Below are 19296 nucleotides of genomic sequence, written 5' to 3' on the forward strand. Positions count from 1 at the left end.
CCTTGATTTAAGCTTCTTATAAAAATTATAGAACTTACAGGTATATTTTAATGAAAACTTTCTTAATCTTAAAATGAGACTTATAAAGGGATTTTTGTGGAGATTCCAATACATCTAAAGTTAGATACATATATATGACTCAGTATCATACGTTATGATTCTGTAATATGGGTCTGTATAATTTACTGTATTGCTTGTAACAGTTTTCCCAACACTATTTGCTGAAGGATATACTCAAAGTTCTCCAAGAGCTTTTCATCTCCTGTGAATATGGTGTGTTCATCACAACACCTTTTTTCTCCTTTTACTAATGAAAACACATCCTGAAAAAAGTCCCAAATTAAATTACTTTGACAACTTCAATTGGAGGATTAAAACTTCTCTTCATCTTTTCATTACTAGAGAATCCAATAGTTAGAATTATAATCACAATTTGAAAGGGAACCGTCATACCTGGGTTCTTTAAAAATGCAAACATATTTAGCTCCTAATCACTGTATTCACCAGAGGATAAATTCTGATCTCAGTGGTACTGGTAAAATGAATTGAAATCAGAATTTGGTCTCCAGGTTTTCTCATGCAATTATCTGCTTTCACACTAAACACTCTATCAGTGAAATTCGCCCCTTTGTAGAGTACATAGAGCACTAGGACTTTGAACCCACTGAAGCCCTAGTTCGAGGGCTTAACAGGGATTTAAGTAGTACCTGGGACTTGTGCTGAGAACCCTGCTCAGGAAGCATATATACAAGATACTACAACTCCTTTAATTAAACAAATAGCTTAATCTCTCAACGCCTAATGAAGTAAAGCAAAACTCCATTTTTTTCTACCAAATGTCCCATGGATTAATTAAAAAATATAAATAGTGGATATGAACACATTTCTAAAACTTAATTATCAGGTGTTTTCTTTTGTCTTGAAGATGTAGAATATTCATTTATTTTTCTCTTCTATCTCAGTTACATTATTCTTTAAGAACAGTTATATTTGTATAGCTATATATAGATGTGTGCGTGTGCATGTAAGAGAGAAAAAAATCATAGAATGCCAAATATCATCATTAAAGCAACACTTGTTGACATTTCTATTGCTGTCAATGTTTTTCAGCTCACAGCATAAAAGCTACCAATTTGTTGTTGACAGGCAAAATGCAATAAATATCAAGTACAATAGAGAGAACAAGAGAGAAAATTATTCTATACTGGATTCAGTAGGAAAAGCAGGATGGACTTTCAAACACTAGACATAAGTATGTTTAAGTGAATATAATTGTAAATATGATTTTGTTTAACCTCAATTTGTAGATGTTCACTGTATAGGCAGATACCGTCCGGAATTTTAGATAAAGATAAATAACTTGTGTGTTTACTGGCTAATTATTCAGGTGTGTTAGTGACTCTATACTTTGAGATTTGCATTTAAAGCAGGACTTAACTCTCTCTATTTCACACATTAAAATTACAATTTAGCATCCACTTTTTACATGACAACTTTTCATGGGCCAATTGAATTTTCCTTTGTATTTACTTGGATGAATATTTACAAATTTTGGCAAAGGAAACTTTTTTTAAAAATGGACTTTTCTTTTACCAGATGCTTCCAGCTGAAGAACTCCAAACTCCAGCCTTCATACCCCACCCAGATCACAGAGTGGGATAGTTTTAAAAATTTTGATTTAACAAAGGTGGCAAATTAAGTTTTGGGGAAATGAAGGTGCTCAGTTCATCTGAAAATCAAGCCATTTTATTTAGGTGCCTAAATATGGATGTAAGGTCCAGATCATTAAAGAAATCAGTGAGAGTTAGGTGCCTAAATCCTTTTGTGGATCTGGGCCCAAATGCCTAGCTTAGGTACCCAAGTTTTGTCACGTGTTTTTACTACTTTTTTTAACAATGAACTTGACAGATTTTGAACAATCTTTTAAAATGGAGATTTTCCCCAGAAAAACTCAAAGGGCTTGACCTAGGCCTACTACATTGCTTCAACAGCTCATGAATTCAGTGGGCACTGCAGGTGGGCTGTGCTTCTCAGGATCAGGCTCAAAGATTCCAGGTCTACTTGGCGTCACTGAAGTGGAACATTTGCTCGCACAACAGGTGTAACATTTGACTTTGTTTTTCTATTTCTCTCACAGCAGACATTGTAGAGGATTTACTTTATGCATTTGTAGAAAAAATCTGATGGTGGCTGCCTCAGTACGGAGCTTCTCTCTGTTCTACAGAATCCTACTGGTTTCAAAAGTGGAAAAGATATGCCTGAGTGGAAAAGAAAGCACTGCTACTAATGGGGGGTTGTTTCAAGGCTTGTCTCATTTTAGGTCACTGCCTGAGCAAACAGCATGAACTTTTTACTCTTCTCCCAGCTAATTAGAAATGGACACTTTTTAAACCAAGTGCCCATCCTTTAACAAGCTAGCACTAATCTGACCCTCGAATCAGAGGTGGTAAAAAGCAAAAGGAAGTATCGGTCAAATAAATTATTTAATGAGTATTGCTTTTATTCTTTGAATAGTTTTTTGAATGGTTTGAATATTATTAAATCTGCTGAATTATTCAGGGACAATTTATTTACAAGTCTAGAAGATGGCAAAAAAAGATTACTGGTAATCAAATAAACAAGTCTGCAAAAATAGTAATGTGAAATAAATAATAGCACTGTTAACTGAATAACGTATTCAGATAATTTAATAATGTATTCAAGGTAATAGAATAATGTAGTCAGTTAATAAAATCTGACCAGCTCTATCGTGGCTCTATATCCTGTATCTTTGTGTTCTAGTTAAATATATGGTGTATTCTATTTAAATAATTAGGGCTTTATTCGTATCCTGTAACAGCAATGGCCTCCATACACTAAGTGGTGTTTGGTCCAGAGGGAGAGAGGTGATGCTTGCACCATCCCTCTTCCCCAAGTATCAGAGGGGTAGCCGTGTTAGTCTGGATCTGTAAAAGCAGCAAAGAATCCTGTGGCACCTTATAGACTAACAGACGTTTTGGAGCATGAGCTTTCGTGGGTGAATACCCACTTCTTCAGATGCATGTGGTGGAAATTTCCAGGGGCAGGTATATATATGCTAGCAAGCAAGCTAGAGATAACGAGGTCAGTTCAATCAGGGAGGATGAGGCCCTGTTCTAGCAGTTGAGGTGTGAAAACCAAGAGAGGAGAAACTGGTTCTGTAGTTGGCAAGCCATTCACAGTCTTTGTTCAATCCTGAGCTGATGGTGTCAAATTTGCAGATGAACTGAAGCTCAGCAGTTTCTTTTTGAAGTCTGGTCCTGCAGCAAAAAAACTTCACTTCATACCTGCCCCTGGAAATTTCCACCACATGCATCTGAAGAAGTGGGTATTCACCCACGAAAGCTCATGCTCCAAAACGTCTGTTAGTCTATAAGGTGCCACAGGATTCTTTGCTCCTCTTCCCCAAGGTTTTTTATGAGCCTACTATAGAGAGTGTAATTGTTTAGGAGAGTGGCTAACCTGAGGGACTCACAAAGGTAAGGTAAAGACTTTGACTACTAGGTTTGGGGTTCAAATCTACCCTAATTTGTTAGGGTGCTGACTTTTGGGTCGCTCATAAAACTGATGATAAACTCAGTCTTGTTCCCTGTGGATAGGTGTCCACATGATTAAAACACCATTATGATATATAATCATTGATAACAGTCACAGCTAAGAGGCTGTAGTTTGACATAGCATACAGAGTTAACTACTCTCTTGCGGAATTTCACCTGCAGAGGCTTGTTCCTGAGGGAATTCTGCACCAAAAAAAAAAAATTCTGCACACAATATTTTAAAATTAGCAAAATTCTGCAAATTTTATCAATAAATAAATGTGGCAGTGGGAAGCACAGACCACTGGTTGCACAGAGGTGGGAGATCACCCTGCAGCCCCCTGGGAACATGGACTTAGGAGCAAGGCTGCACCTGACCCTGACACAGTGCAAGGGCAAGGCCTGCTTCAGAAACACCCTGGGGCCCTGCCTATCCATGCCAGGCACACCAGATGTGGGCAGGCAGGCTCATCCCAGCAGGATTGAAGTGTGGAGGGGAAGGGATCCAGGTGTGGGGTGGGAGTGTTCTGTGTGGTGCAATCTGGGTACAAGTGGCTCAGCGGGGAGTCTGGATGCAGAGGGAGCTGGATGAACAGGTGTTTGTTGGGTGGTTCTGGGTGCAGAAGCAATGGCACTCTACCGGGGGGTCCAGGTGAAGGTGGTTGGGACTCAGCAGGGAGTTCTGTATGGGGGGACTCAGCAGGGGGGTACGAGTGCTGTAGGAGTGGGGCTTAGTGGGGTGGGAGTCCAAGTGAAGCAGGTTGGGATTTAATGGGGTGAGGGTCTGAGTGTAGGGAGCTTGTCAGAGTGGTCCAGCTGCAGGGGATGTGTGGCTTGTTGGGGGTTTCCAGGTGCAGGGGGTATGTAGCTTGTCGGGGTGGGGGGTTGAGTGCAAGGGCTCAGTGGGGGTGGTCTGGGTGCATGTCCGGATACGGGGGGGTGAGACTTAGTGGGACGGTCTGGGTGAAGGGTGGCTTTGGATGCAAGGGGGTGAGGCTTGGCAGGGTGGTTATCTGGTACAGGGGGCTTGGTGCAGGGGGTTGTGAGTGCAAAGGGTGAGGCTTGGTGCGGGGTCTGGTTATGGGAGGGGTCCAGATGCATGGGGTTAGGCAGATGGGATGCAGTTCCACGTACAGTGACCCCTCCCCTCAGAGGCGAGGAGCAATGGGGGCAGGAAGCAGGGGGAGGAATATGCAGAGATTCTTGCAGCTGGAGGACATTTCTGGGGATGGGTCTGACCTTTTCCAACCCCCAGCCCAGCCAAGACTAGCAGTTGAGCCTGGCGCAGGGTAGGAGCCACCACCTGGGGCATCCCCAGTCCGCACTCCCTCAAAAATGATTTACCAAAATGATATGCTCGTGCTTCTGGGGAGGGGCATATGACCAATCTTGCAGTTTTCCTTTGCTTCCCCATGAGAAAGTCATTTTTTTTTCCTGCGGGGATGCAAAGAAATCTGTGGTGGTCATGAATTCTGCACACATGCAGTGGTGCAGAATTCCCCTAGGAGTAGAGGATGGCCCCTCCAGGTTAATTGAAAAGGGTTGAGGAACAATACCCAGGCACTGAGGAAATGGTCCTGTGGCTGCCAGCACTTCTCCTTTTCTGAAAATAAAGAATTTTAGTCTCTATGGCTTCCAAGATGGCATGTTTCTAGGAGTGTTTAAACTCACATGAAAATGGAAAAGAAAATGAAAATCAAATCAAACAGCATTACAGTTAGTTACAGAACATGTTTCTCATTCATAACCCAGTTGCAAAGATTCTCTCTGCAGTGATGTTTGGACATTCATCAATGCCTGTTTAAATAAAATGTTAATTCTCTCTATTCAACAAGTGTCATTTAATACTTTTATTAAGAGCAACTCAGCAAAATTTGTATATGCAAGTGGGAATGATACTTTTTTTTAAACAAATTGCACTCAAATCCTCTGAGAGGTCAGGATTATTTGGCAGTATTTTACATTGAAGATTCTTATTCTTTCAAGAAGTTAATTCCAATCTAAGAAATGTTAATAGGCCGTTCAGTAGACTAGAGAAAATAATACAAATATTTGCTGTGAATATTTGTTCAAAATTTTTAATGGATTTCCTTTCGCATTTTTCATGCTCCTTTTATGTTGAATTTCCATAAATGTTTGAAGCACTAAGTATTACTGACACAAATGTACATAGAAAGCAAATTTCACAGTCATATGCAGGAGTATTCACTCAGCTCACATATTAGCTTTGTATTTGTAAGCATCTATATTGGATCCATGGACATGCTAGTTATTTAACCAGGGGCCTCTGGAGTTAAAAGCATGAGCTTCTACAGCTTCATCTTGAAGTAAACAATCTGGTCTCATAGCTGGGAGGTGAAACAGACTCATACCTTCTGTGGATAAGGCACAGATGGGGACACATACCACATACTGAACAGTGAGTTAAACTTGCTTGCTCATTCAGTCAAGGAACTGGAGCGATACTGTACTCCCACTCACAGCTAAGCAACATAGCCCAGATTTCCAATAATCACAATCTATCCACAGAATACCACATTTGATAAGTTTTTCTTGAGTAAATGTGAGGAAAATGTGAATAAATATATTGACTAGATTATTTGTTGGGAATCATTCACTCATATCTTGATCTCTCTCTATGGCTGAACAGCAGCTGTCTAATAAGTGATAATGTATTCTCTTAAAGATATTGCCATAGGTGCCCTCAGGCTTGACCAATCCAGTTCTTTCCTAAACTGAAGTAAAAAGGAGAAATAAACAAGATTAAAGTTAATTCAGATAGAAAATGAGTGCATAAATAATACACTATAGCAAATAAAACATAGCAAAGGAAAGTAACTGCAGAAAATTAGGTGAGATAAAATCACTTATGGACTATTACACAAAACTACAAAAATTTATTGTGAAATGGATTGTATAAATCTCTGAGAAAATATTGACAGGGGAAAAAATTGAGGCAAACCAACAGATCTATATGCCTGAAAAGCCTGTGCAACTCATTTCAGAAAACACTTCTACTACAAAGATTGCAATGTACCAGTTAGGAAAAAGTCTGCTGAATCCTGCATGAGCATTGTGAACCTGATCTAAAGCCTACTGAATACAGAAACAAATCAACAAATCTAGACCATGGCTTCAAAGGTTTTAGCCTTAAGAACTTGATTAATTGTAGTATGTATGATGAATTGTGAAATGTTCTAAACTTTCCCCATGGATTTAAAGAGTTGATGGAAAAGGAAATTCAGAAATCCAGACCTCTAAAAAATCTCACATTAAAACTTCTATGATTTAGCAGTTATCATTGAGGACTCATGGAGAACAGGTAACGTCCCAAAGGACTGGAGAAGGGAAAACATAGTACCTATTTTTTAAAAAGGGAGCAAGGAGGAGCCTGGGAATTATGGACTTCAATATCTGGAAAGATATTAGAACAAATTAGAAAACAATCAGCTGGTAAGCACCACAGAATAATAGGGTTATAAAGTAATAGCCACCATGGATTTGTCAGGAGCAAATCATGCCAAACCAACCTATTATTCTTCTTTGATATGGTTTCTGGCCTTGTGGATAGGGGAGAAGCTGTAGATATGATATATTTTGATTTTAATAAGGTTTTTAACACATTCCTACATGACATTCTATACACAAACTAGGGAAATGTGGTCTACTCTAAATTACCATAAGGTGGGTGCACAACTGGTTGAAAAAACATACTGAAAGTATAGTTATCAGTCACTGGTTGTCAGAGTGAGAGGATATATCTAGTGGGGTCCCACTGAGGTCCGTCCTGGCCTGATACTATTCAGTAATTCATTAATGACCTGGGTAATGGCCCTTGATTGACTCAGGAGCATGGGAAATATCTTTGATTTTTCCATAGCACACGTTCTCAGCCTTCTGACACAACCTAAATCCATCCCTGAAGTGGTGGAGACAGTGTATGGGTTCCCCCTGACATCAGGCCTAGTTACTTTGGAGAGTGTACCTTTGGAAGTGGTGATTGGGAACACCAAGAAGTCTTACAATTCAGTTTTATTAGCTCCCTGCATTTTATCTTGATTTTGGAAGTACCCTGGCTAATCTTTGCTCCCAACAGAATATCTCTTCCCCATGGAGCTTCTGTAAGGAAAACTGGCCAGGGTTCAAGAATCTGCAATCCTAGAGTCCAAGCCAGAGAACCTTGCTCTAAGAACCGAGATGTTCCTCCCCATGGCAGTCACTCTGTTGGATGCAGAAACACCAACTCTTCATGATGAACCTTCCCTCCCCACATAATACCAAGACTACCATGATGCTTTCGCAAAACATAATGCAAACATATTACCTCAGCTTTGTGATTACAATTGTCCCGTGGACCTTCAACCTGGAGTTAAAATTCTGGTTAGATGCATACATTTTATGTCCAAGCCCAGGTCAGCAATCTTAAGAGAGTACATCCAGGGAAACATAGGCAAAGACTTTTTCTGCTGCTCTAGCATCCCCACAGATACCCCAGTAATCTTCATTCAAAAGAAAGACAGCTCGCTGAGACTTTGTTTGGACTACAGGGCACTTAACCAAATAACTGTATGCAATTGGTACCCACTGCCATTGATTCCACCCTGCCAACCAGACAGGGAAACTGCAATTGATACCCTGCAAACAGAAGCTGCATCCACTGACTCAGCAGAATCAGCTAACAGCCGTCTGCTGATTGGTCACCTCCAAACATAAAGCTTCCTGTTCCTGTCACACCCCTTATCTGAGCCCCTAGCTGTTAGGCATGCTCCTGGCCAGACCCTTTAAGATCAAGTTCCTGCCTCCTTGCCTGGTTCCCACTCACTGTTCTTCTTACCTTGTCTTGTTCCATTTCCCTTGTCCTGATCCCAGTTATTGACTCCAGCTTTGCCCCTGGCATGGATTGTGCCTCTGACTCAGGCTGTGACCCTTGGTCTGATTCCTGGCCATGATCTTGACACTAGTCTGGGCTATAACCATTAAGTCAGATTTCCCTCTGTGTCGTGGGGACCTAAGAGGAGGAGAGGATGCAGGGAAGTAGTTTTCTAGGGAAGTCTGGGAAGCCTGAGTAAATAGGAAGATGTGGGGCTCCAAAGGCCAAAACTGGGATGCGTGGGCTGGGAGAAAGCTGGATTGAGGAGGCATGTAAAGACTGAGCTCAAGAGGAATATGAGGCTGGACTTGGGGACTGAGGACAAAAGCCCAGCAGTTGCAGGCTGGGAGTTACATTAAAAATTGGGCCACTCTTGTTCTTCCAGTTCCTAGAGAAGACCAAGATGTGTTGTGTGTGGGAATTATGGGTTATTTTCACTAAAGCCTTTAAGCCTGTTATAGGTTCAAGTGCTTCTGTATATCCCTTATTTCTGGGCAGCACTACAATCTGACACACTATACTAGGTGCAAGGAGACTGTAATGGATGAAATGCAGGATGCAGAGTCCCTTGTCACGCTGCTTGATATGTTTGTTCAGCAATAAAATGGAGAAAGAAGGAGCAAACAAACAAAATATTGTGCCAAATGAAGGATGTAGCCACAGCTACTAGAAGGTGACGCTCCAATTCCCTTCTGCAATGGCATAAAGCCAGATGCTTCTCATGACACTAGTGCACTTCTTCTGACTGTGTTCCAAGGAAGGGGTGGGAGCATTGTCCTGAATACATGAATAGTGATAGGTCTGCTGGACTGCTTGTCCCTGATGTGAGAGTTTGACAGCTGAGTAAGTAGTTGGGTCCCTTTGTTTCTATCTGTATGTTAATGGATGCATTTGTCATGGTGGAATACTGAGGGAGTTTGGTATTTGGGGGAGTTTAAGGAATTTATCAGAGGCAAAGGAGCAGAAGGTTCCTTTGGGCCAGTATCTCTTCTGCAGTCTAATCCTCCAGAATCTGCTCCCAAAGTGCCATATGTAGCAATTAGACCTCCTCTGCCTCAGCCAAATGCACAAGTGTTGAGTTTTGATCTAGCAGTCTCAAACACAATGGGTTCATGCAGATTCATGTTCCCACTTGGACCATTTACTCAGCATTAATATGGTTTAGTTCAACAAGTTACTAGTCTTTAAATGAGAATGGCAAGGACCTGTTGTGACATTCTATACCTTGGGGGAGCGTACTGTAATCTCCATATTCCTCATTTTCATATAATCATGATCTTACATATAAAGCATGCCTTGTAAGGTATCAGAGGAAAGGTTATGATCTGCTGAAAGTCATTTCTCTATCCATATAAGTGTATCATTAATGCATATGAAGTTATCAGAATTGTGTTTTATGATGATCACTAAAACATCCTGTAAGTTGGGGAGTCAGCCAGATATTAGCTCCCCAGAGGCAACAGCAAGGAAAGTAACCAACACCTGGGCAGGGTGTCAAACCGTCCATCAACATCCATTGTCCAGCAAGGGAGCTACAATGCAATAACTCACCTGCATGAGGCCACGCTAGGGGAACTGCTCAACATTGCTTGGAGGGATTCAGCAATGCCCCCCAGACATGCCTGGACTTGTGGTCCCCAAGCAGATGGACTGAGAGTATAAAACAAACAGTGGACACATACTGGGCTCTTCTCCTGCCCCCACCTGTGCTGCAAGCAATTAAGACACTGAGAAGAAGACAAGACTCCAACACAGGAGATTGGCCCCGGTTTATGGAACAAACCTATATATTAAAACCTATATATTAAGGACTGCAGTATCCAGTGGGGTGAGAAAAACTGCTTAATCTAGATGTTGCCCAGTCTAACAGGGTTGAGAGTTTAGACTGTGTGCTTATATTTTATTTTCTTTTGGTAACCACTCTGACCTTTTGCCTATCACTTAAAATCTATCTTTGTAGTTAATAAGTCTGTTTGTTTGTTCTACCTGAAGCAGTGCGTTTGGTTTGAAGCACATCAGAGATTCCCTTGGGATAACAAGCCTGGTACATATCAATTTCTTTGTTAAATTGACAAACTCATATAAGCTTGCAGTGTCCAGCAGGCATAACTGGATACTGCAAGATGGAGGTTCCTAGGGTTGTGTCTGGGACTGGAGATATTGGCTAGTGTCATTCGTTTGCACAATCCAAGAAGCAGCTTACATGCCAAAGGCTATGCATGAACAGCCCAGGAGTAGGGGTTCTCACAGCAGAGCAGGGTAAAGCTGGCTCCCAGAGTCAAGGATTGGAGAGATCTAGCAGATCACCATTCCAGATAACACCAGGGGAATGTCACACCTGTGTTATGCAGGAGGTCAGACTAGATGGTCACAAAATAATGGTCCTTTCTGGCCTTAAAATCTATGAATCTATGTAAGAAGGAGATATGTGGTCTAGACAGCTCCTACATTTTTGTCTGGACTGCGACACTGATTTTCTGTGTGATATTGCTTAAGTCACCCTTCTATGTCTCAGTTTCTTCGTCTACCAAATGGTTATTTATACTAGCAAACCCACAGGAACTGTGAGGCTTAATTCATTTAAATTAGTGAAGCATTTGAAGTCTCTGGAGAGGAGATTAAAGATATAAGAACTATACTGTTATGTAAATACTCACATTCTTTCTGTGGTCTCCACTGTCTTATAGGAAATCAGTCATCTGAGGCTTTAAAAATCGATACTCTATAAATTGGCTGTTGCTTGCTTATGAGGTGTCTCCAAACCAGAAAAGCCTATAACAATCGCAATAAAATAATATAGCTAGTGGAGTAGCAAGGCTATTGAGGCAGATTACTCTGACTTCCATGCCCATGTGAACTTGCATCCACCATTTCATCAAAATCACTTGCTGTCCGGTGTGTATGTGCACTCATAAATCTACCAGCTCTCTCACATTGGAAGTGTGTGTAATTCCTATGCTTTAAAGTACTCCTTGTAAAAGTAATACAAGAAAGTGTCAAAAAAATAAAACCTCCACTGATTTAAATGGCATAGTCCTGGCACAGGTTAAACACCTCCAAAAATTTGTAGCCAAGATTAAGAGATCAAATACTATAGAAGAAAATGAATTGTTGTTTCATAGAGCATGAATTAGCTTGTAAATGGTACAGCACAAGTCTCCGAGGTTTAGTTTGCGTGGCCTGATAAATTTCTCTTTTTGGTTCTGCCTAAATCTATCCACTGTGAATGTTGCCTCCACCATTGCTTAGGATTTTTTTTTTGTCCTTGTCACTTGTCACTTTATACTCAAGACTGAACTGACATAGCAGAAATGTGCTTTATTAATAGTCTTTGAACTTCATATGTAATTATGGTGGATGCACTTTAAATGATTCTACTGTTTTCAAAGATATTGCTAATAGTACCAGTATGCTCCGTTTTAAGTTGAGGGACTTTCTCCTAGACCAGTATTATCTTTCAAAATGGTAGAAACATCTTAAGTATCGCCACTGTACAGAGCAGTTTTTGTGAAAAACACATTTAAATCCTCTCACCTCTTTTAATGGAGGATCACTGTTGGATCAATAGCTGAAAAAGTTATGTAAAATATACTTTCATTTAACATTCATGTGCATAAGGGTAAAGGCTATTCTATGGTGGATGTGACAACTTGTGTGGCATGACATTTTTGTCTCAACTTCTGGATAGCACTTGAAAGCAGACTGAATAAGCAGTCAGTGTACTCATTTATTTGTAGAACTAGAGAGCTGTTCTGCAGTGGAAGCAAGAAATATGTGTCTACTGAAGGAAGTGCCTAAAGGATGAAGTTATCTTTGGATGGAGAAGAGAAATATTTGTTACAACTTCCTGTCATGATCCCATTTTATTCACTGCTGTCTGGACAATAGTAGCATTTTTTCCTCATATACTAGCTGATTAGCATCTAAAACCAGTGCTTAATTTATACTGGAGCTTGCCAGAGCTGAGCCCCGGCATCCCTAGGCTTGGCAGTTCACAGCCATGGCACCTCTGGGCTAGCTGCATCTGTCATGAAAGTAAAAAAACTGCTTGAGCCCTGGCACCTCTTTCATTACAAATTAAGCACTGACTAAAACACTGGTCCTCACTATATATTAAATATTACAAGCTGGGGAGTGGGGACACACAAACGTTCATTGTTAGCCTTAAATGCAATCCTGCTGGTCTGTGGGCTAGATTCTAGTCTCAGTTACAGTAGGGTAAATCCAAAGTAACTCCACTTCAGTTAATGGAATTTCTCCAGATTTACACAGTCCAACATGTTTACATCTATGGATGAGTATTTTATCTTTGGAAGTCAGTAACAGAACAAGCATTTACTGGATGAAGCGGGTGTAGGATAGAATAAAAGAAGGATGGACTGTAGAATAAGATGATAATAGGAGCCCAATTCTCCGTTATAATGAACCTTGTGTAGTAATTGAAACCAGTGCAAAAACTGCCAGATCAAAATGGTAATATTTTTTGCCTACTGTGCACTGGAGTAAATCACTACACAAGGTACTGGGCAACAGTCACTCTGGTCCAATTATTGTCTATAAAAGTACAGTTGTAATCTGAGAATATTTGTTGGATCTGTTATGTGCAAATGGAAGCAATGGGGACAGATCACTCTGTAATCACTTTTGTGAACAGTGGTGTAGAATGATGTACTGTAGATGTGTAAAAAAGCTACTCTAGCTAATTCTTCCCTCAGACATGAATGCAATAGACACTGAAATAAATTCAAGTTAAAACAGATTGTTTCTGAAGGCAGAGCTTAACCCACTATATCTGTCCCACGGTTTGCACATTGTCATAACAATCTTTAGACTGAGGGTTGGCAATTGTTTTTGAGACTCCGATACCATAGGTGTCATCTTCACAGAGATCTCCTTCTCTGTCAAGCTCTCTCTGCGAGAGAATTAATCCCAGTCTTCTGCAAAGTCACCTACTGTGCAAGATGTAGTGATTACATAGCAGGTACATTAACTGAGGAACTAGAAATACACATACAGGCTAACAGCCCATTCATCAGACTAGATTTTTTTTGTTACTGGCAAACAAGATCAAATCATCATTTTGGGTTATGTCTCCCGTTCTGTTGAGTATAATGAGCCTGTTGTGAACCGCTCTGAAAAACCACCATTATAATAATATTCACTCTGATTGATAGGACAGACCTTGGGTTTCTTCCAAGAAAAGAATTCTTGTAGCCCTTCCAAGAGGCTGGTAGCAGGTGGTTGAATGCATTCTTGCTTCTCAACAAACTGGTTGTGTTGCTTCTGAAATGTTCCAGGAAGACAGTCTCTAGAAGATGCTCTCACCTGATATATAGGTGAGATGCTAAGCCTGATATATAGCAGCATATCATGATGCAGGAATATAACTGTTCGTGTTTCTTGTTTGTTTTGTGGGTGGGAGTCATCAGGTGTAATGCAATTACCAATAATTTAGGAATGGGGCAAATTTGGGTAACGTTGCTCGCACTGAACGATACCTTACTTCATGAGTATTTGTGAACTACTTAACTGAGGTCATTGATGGTGATTCTCATCTACACAAGGCCTCTCAGTATAAAGGGGCTTTAAAGTCTGTGTAAACCCAGAACAGTGTAAAGAGGCCTTAGTATAAATAGGAATCAGGCCTGAAAGGTCTATTTGTGAAAAAAGGTGCTTTAAACAGACATAGGAGTATCAGACTTAGGCCCTAGCAAAAGAAGCTGGTTACAGGGTTTGATTTACTCGTACATCTTTAATTCTGAGTTTTTGCACTAGGATTCCTTACGGAAAAGTTTAATTATTTATTATTATTAATTATTATTATTATTATTAAATCCCATTTAAATCATCTCTCCTACACAGGTTATGTCAAAATTCACCCATGACGTGTTATTCCTGAGAAAGTATGAAAATTGAGCTATTTAAATATTTTTTTTTGACTGACAAGCTTTTATTTTTGTCAGAAAATCCACTTTCTAATCTTAATGGGTAGTATTTTAAAGATCTATTTTGCTGCTTAAAGCCTTTATTACTTCTCTGAGCTCTTCCTATTTAATTGTACTCTCATCAGAGAAAATCTGTGTACACTGCAGCAAAAGTTAGCATTCATGCTATTTGGAGAGGGAAAAACGGTCATAAAGTAGTTTTGTTTTTTGATTAACACCTTCTTTTCTCCTGGGTCTAAACTAAAACTATGGTTCTCATAGCTTACTCCCTCTGCTAGCAAGAAGCAAAACACTTGCTCCTGCCTGAGACTGACACATAGGTTGGATAAAGGTGCTAAATTTGGCAGATCAAACAAAGTATATATTGATTCTGTTCTCACTTACATTGACACAGATCAGAAGTAACTCCAACAGGTTTGGTGGAATTATGCCAGTGTACAATGGATATAAGTGAGAGCAGTATCTGGCTCGGAATGTCAAGGGGATAAGAGAGTCATTCAAAGGGCCATATGTGAAACATGTGATGAGGTATACAAAATGCACACTGGGGAACATGGGGTTACTGAACCATTGTGAGATCAACCAGCCCTGTCCTGATTCTCTTATGAGAGACATCAAACTTGGCAGGAGTAAACTAGAAGTGCAGGACACCCCACAGTTGGGGGCAAACTAGAGAGGAGGGCAGGTGTCCAATTCTCAGTTCCTGCAGAAGACTGGCTGAAGGCAGGAGATTCTTTAATGACTGCTGCTTGACAGCTCCATCCCCTGAAGGGAGGATCTGATACTGAACTACTGTTCTGGGACTGTCATAGACTACTGTGTACGCCTGATTGAGGCCATGACTTTCTAGGGGGTCTCTGAGGAATGATGGTCACACATGCACTGTGACACAAACATAGTAGGGCTGTTTCCTTTTGTTTGTTGACAACCCTGGAAAGAGTGGATGATCCTGAACCCAGCCAACAGGCTGTCTCTCCCATGACATGATTTAGGGGATGATTTAGTTGGGAATTGGTCCTGCTTTGAGCAAGGGGTTGGACTAGATGACCTCCTGAAGTCCCTTCCAACCCTGATATTCTATGATTCTATGATTCTATGACTGAATTTCTGTGGTGAATTGTCTGGAGATTGCAGACCAGTGGCTGGGTGAGTGCAAAGACCCTAACCTGGCCTTTGGGGGTGGTCTGGGAGAGGAACAAAGTGATAACATAACTAAGTTGAATCAAATCAGAAGAGGAAACTTGTGTGAGAAACCATCCATTTCACTTTCTCTTGAGTGCTGGATCTTGTGCTCCAGCCTGTGGCCCCATCCAACACATAGGTTGGTAAAACACTGTACCTGAGATGAACTTTGGCTCAGCGATGGTTAGAGGCTTTAGGGAACTAAGTGCACCTCACTGGGCCTGCTGTAAGTTAAAGCAGCTGGGGGCCCATTCACAAGGAATAAGTAAGTGAAGAGAGTTCTGCTGCACCAGGCAGATTCACTGCTAGTCACTTTGAGCTGTCTGAGTAGTGCAAAAGCAGACCAGAAAATCTATCTCTGTTGTGTTTACAGGTAGTTTGAAAATACAGTGAATTCTGCAGGGGAAATTCTATTATTCATTAATTTTCTGAATTTAAAAAAATTCCCTTACCTGGAAGTGGATATGCTATAGTTTATACAATCAGTTGTTTAATTACAACAGTGGTATATTGTATACGCTACACATAGCGTGCACCGTAAATAAAACCACCTGTCTATCTGCTAATATACTATCACACTAAAGGCTAAACCATCCTGTCCTGTGGAAAAACCCGCACAAGTGGAAAGCTTACTCTGGGAAGTTTACTGTCATTGAAAATGCTACTCAGGAGAAGGTTAGGTCTCTCAGTACTTGAGGTGCTCTATTCAGTGGTGTAGTGGTAAAAAAAGAAGTGGGTAAACAAACCTTTTTGGGGAGCCAGGCCAGATAGTGGTAAACTCTGTATGCCCCAAATGAGAAGTGGGTAAATTCTACAACTACACTAGTGGCCCTATTCAGTCCTTTCCTCAGTTCAAGGCAGTTAGGATTCCTGGCCAGGGATCAGATTCTAGTTTGTCTTTTTGGTGGTCCCTCTGTGTTTTCTTTCTATTGCTGATACTGTGGTTTCTCCATGGCTCCTGCTAGCCGGCTGCTCCAGTTGTGGGCAACAATCAGGCATCAAGCCCTCCTTACCATCCCAGCTCAATATGCATACACCTGCCCTTTATGAGGACAGCAGCCTCTTCCCTTCAGGCCCAACAGAATACATGGGCCTCTTCCCCTGATGCCTCCTCTTCCCCTGAGGGTACGTCTACACTACGGGATTATTCCGATTTTACATAAACCAGTTTTGTAAAACAGATTGTATAAAGTCGAGTGCACGCGGCCACACAAAGCATATTAATTCGGCGATGTGCGTCCATGGTCCGAGATTAGCGTCGATTTCTGGAGCGTTGCACTGTGGGTAGCTATTCCATAGCTATCCCATAGTTCCCGCAGTCTCCGCCGCCCCTTGGAATTCTGGGTTGAGATCCCAGTGCCTGATGGGGCAAAAATCATTGTCGCAGGTGGTTCTGGGTAAATGTCGTCAGTCATTCCTTCCTCTGGGAAAGCAATGGCAGACAATCATTTCGCACCCTTTTTCCCTGGATTACCCTGGCAGACGCCATAGCATGGCAACCATGCAGCCCGTTCAGCTTGTTTTTTTACTGTCACCATATGTCTATCTCATGCTGCTGACAGAGGCGATACTGCAGCGCTACACAGCAGCATTCACTTGCTTTTGCATGATAGCAGAGACGGTTATCAGTCTTTCTGTACCGTCTGCTGCCATTGTAAATTGGCAATGAGATGACGGTTATCTGTCGTTCTGTACTGTCTGCTGCTATCATGGGTGCCCCTGGCTGAGGTTGGCCAGGGGCGCAAAGGCAAAAATGGGAATGACTCCCCGAGCCAATCCCTCCTTTATGGTATCTAAAAATAGAGACAGTCCTGCCTAGAATATGGGGCAAGTGTACTAGAGAACCAATGTATCGGAGAGCACAGCTGCTCCATGTCAGATCCCGCAGAAATGACGAGCTGCATGCCATTCACGGGGGTTGCCCCTGCAACAACCCCACCTGTTGCTTCCCTCCTCCCCAACCTTCCTGGGCTACCGTGGCAGTGTTCCCCCCATTTGTGTCATGAAGTTATAAAGAATGCAGGAATAAAAAACAGTGACTTGTTAGTGAGATAAAATGAGGGGGAGGCAGCCTCCAGCTGCTATGATAGTCCAGGCAGGACATTAAGCAGTGCAGGGGAGAGGAGCCCAGCATTCTGCTGCTATGACAGTCCAGGCAGTACAGAATCTTTTCTTTACCCAGGAAAGGGAGGAGGCTGATGGAGCTCAGCTCCCAGTTGCTATGATGAGGACGGTTACCAGCTGTTCTGTACCATCTACTGGGAATGACCGGGAATCATTCCTATTTTTACCCAGGTGTCCCCAGCCAGCTTCACCTGAGGCCAGCCAGGAGCACTCATGGGCTGATGACAAGGACGGCTAGCAGTCCTACTGCACCATCTGCCACCGGGGAGGGGAGAGGAGTGGATACTGCTCTTCACTGCCGCAGCATCGCGTCTACCAGCAGCATTCAGTAGACATAGGGTGACACTGAAAGACGTCAAGAAACGATTTCTTTCCCTTTTCTTTCACATGGGGGGGAATAAATTGTTGAGCTGTACCCTGAACCACGCCGGACAATGTGTTTGAACCTACAGACATTGGGAGCTCAGCCAATAATGTAAATATTTTTCGGAGCTGCTGTGGACTGTGGGATAGCTGGAGTCCTCAGTACTCCCTCCGTCCCTCCCTCCATGAGCGTTCATTTGATTCTTTGGCTTTCTGTTACGCTTGTCACACAGCACTGTGTAGCCTGGAGATTTTTTTCAAACGCTTTGGCATTTCGTCTTCTGTAACGGAGCTCTGATAGAACAGATTTGTCTCCCCATACAGCGATCAGATCCAGTATCTCCCGTACGATCCATGCTGGAGCTCTTTTTGGATTTGGGACTGCATTGCCACCCGTGCTGATCAGAACTCCACGCTGGGCAAACAGGAAATGTAATTCAAAAGTTCACAGGGCTTTTCCTGTTTACCTGGCCACTGCATCCGAGTTGAGATTGCTGTCCAGAGCGGTCACAGTGGTGCACTGTGGGATACCGCCCGGAGGCCAGTACCATCGATTTGTGGCCACACTAACCCTAATCCGATATGGCAATACCGATTTTAGCGCTACTCCTCTCGTTGGGGAGGAGTACAGAAACCAATTTAAAGAGCCCTTTATATCGATATAAAGGGCCTTGTAGTGTGGACGGGTGTGCCGTTAAATCGGTTTAACGCTGCTAAAATCAGTTTAAACATGTAGTTTAGACCAGGCCTGATGGTGTGGCTGATGATATTAGGTCCTATGATGGTGTCCCATAACTAGATATGTGGACAGAGTTGGCAACAGGCTTTGTTGCAAGGATAGGTTCCTGGGTTAGTGTTTTTGTTGTGTGGTGTATAGTTGCTGGTGAGTATTTGCTTCAGGTTGGGGGGCTGTCTGTAAGCGAGGACTGGCCTGTCTCCCAAGATCTGTGAGAGTGAGGGATCATCCTTCAGGATAGGTTGTAGATCCTTGATGATGCGCTGGAGAAGTTTTAGTTGGGGGCTGAAGGTGACGGCTAGTGGTGTTCTGTTACTTTTTTTGTCGGGCCTGTCCTGAAGTAGGTGACTTCTGGGTATTCTTTTGGCTCTGTCAGTCTGTTTCTTCATTTCAGCAGGTGGGTACTGTAGTTGTAAGAATGCTTGACTGGGATCTTGTAGGTGTTTGTCTCTGTCTGAGGGGTTGGAGCAAATGTGATTGTATCATAGAGCTTGGCTGTAGACAATGGATCATGTGATGTGG

This window comes from Gopherus evgoodei, chromosome 1 (assembly GCF_007399415.2).
Source record: "Gopherus evgoodei ecotype Sinaloan lineage chromosome 1, rGopEvg1_v1.p, whole genome shotgun sequence".
Lineage (NCBI taxonomy): Eukaryota > Metazoa > Chordata > Testudines > Testudinidae > Gopherus > Gopherus evgoodei.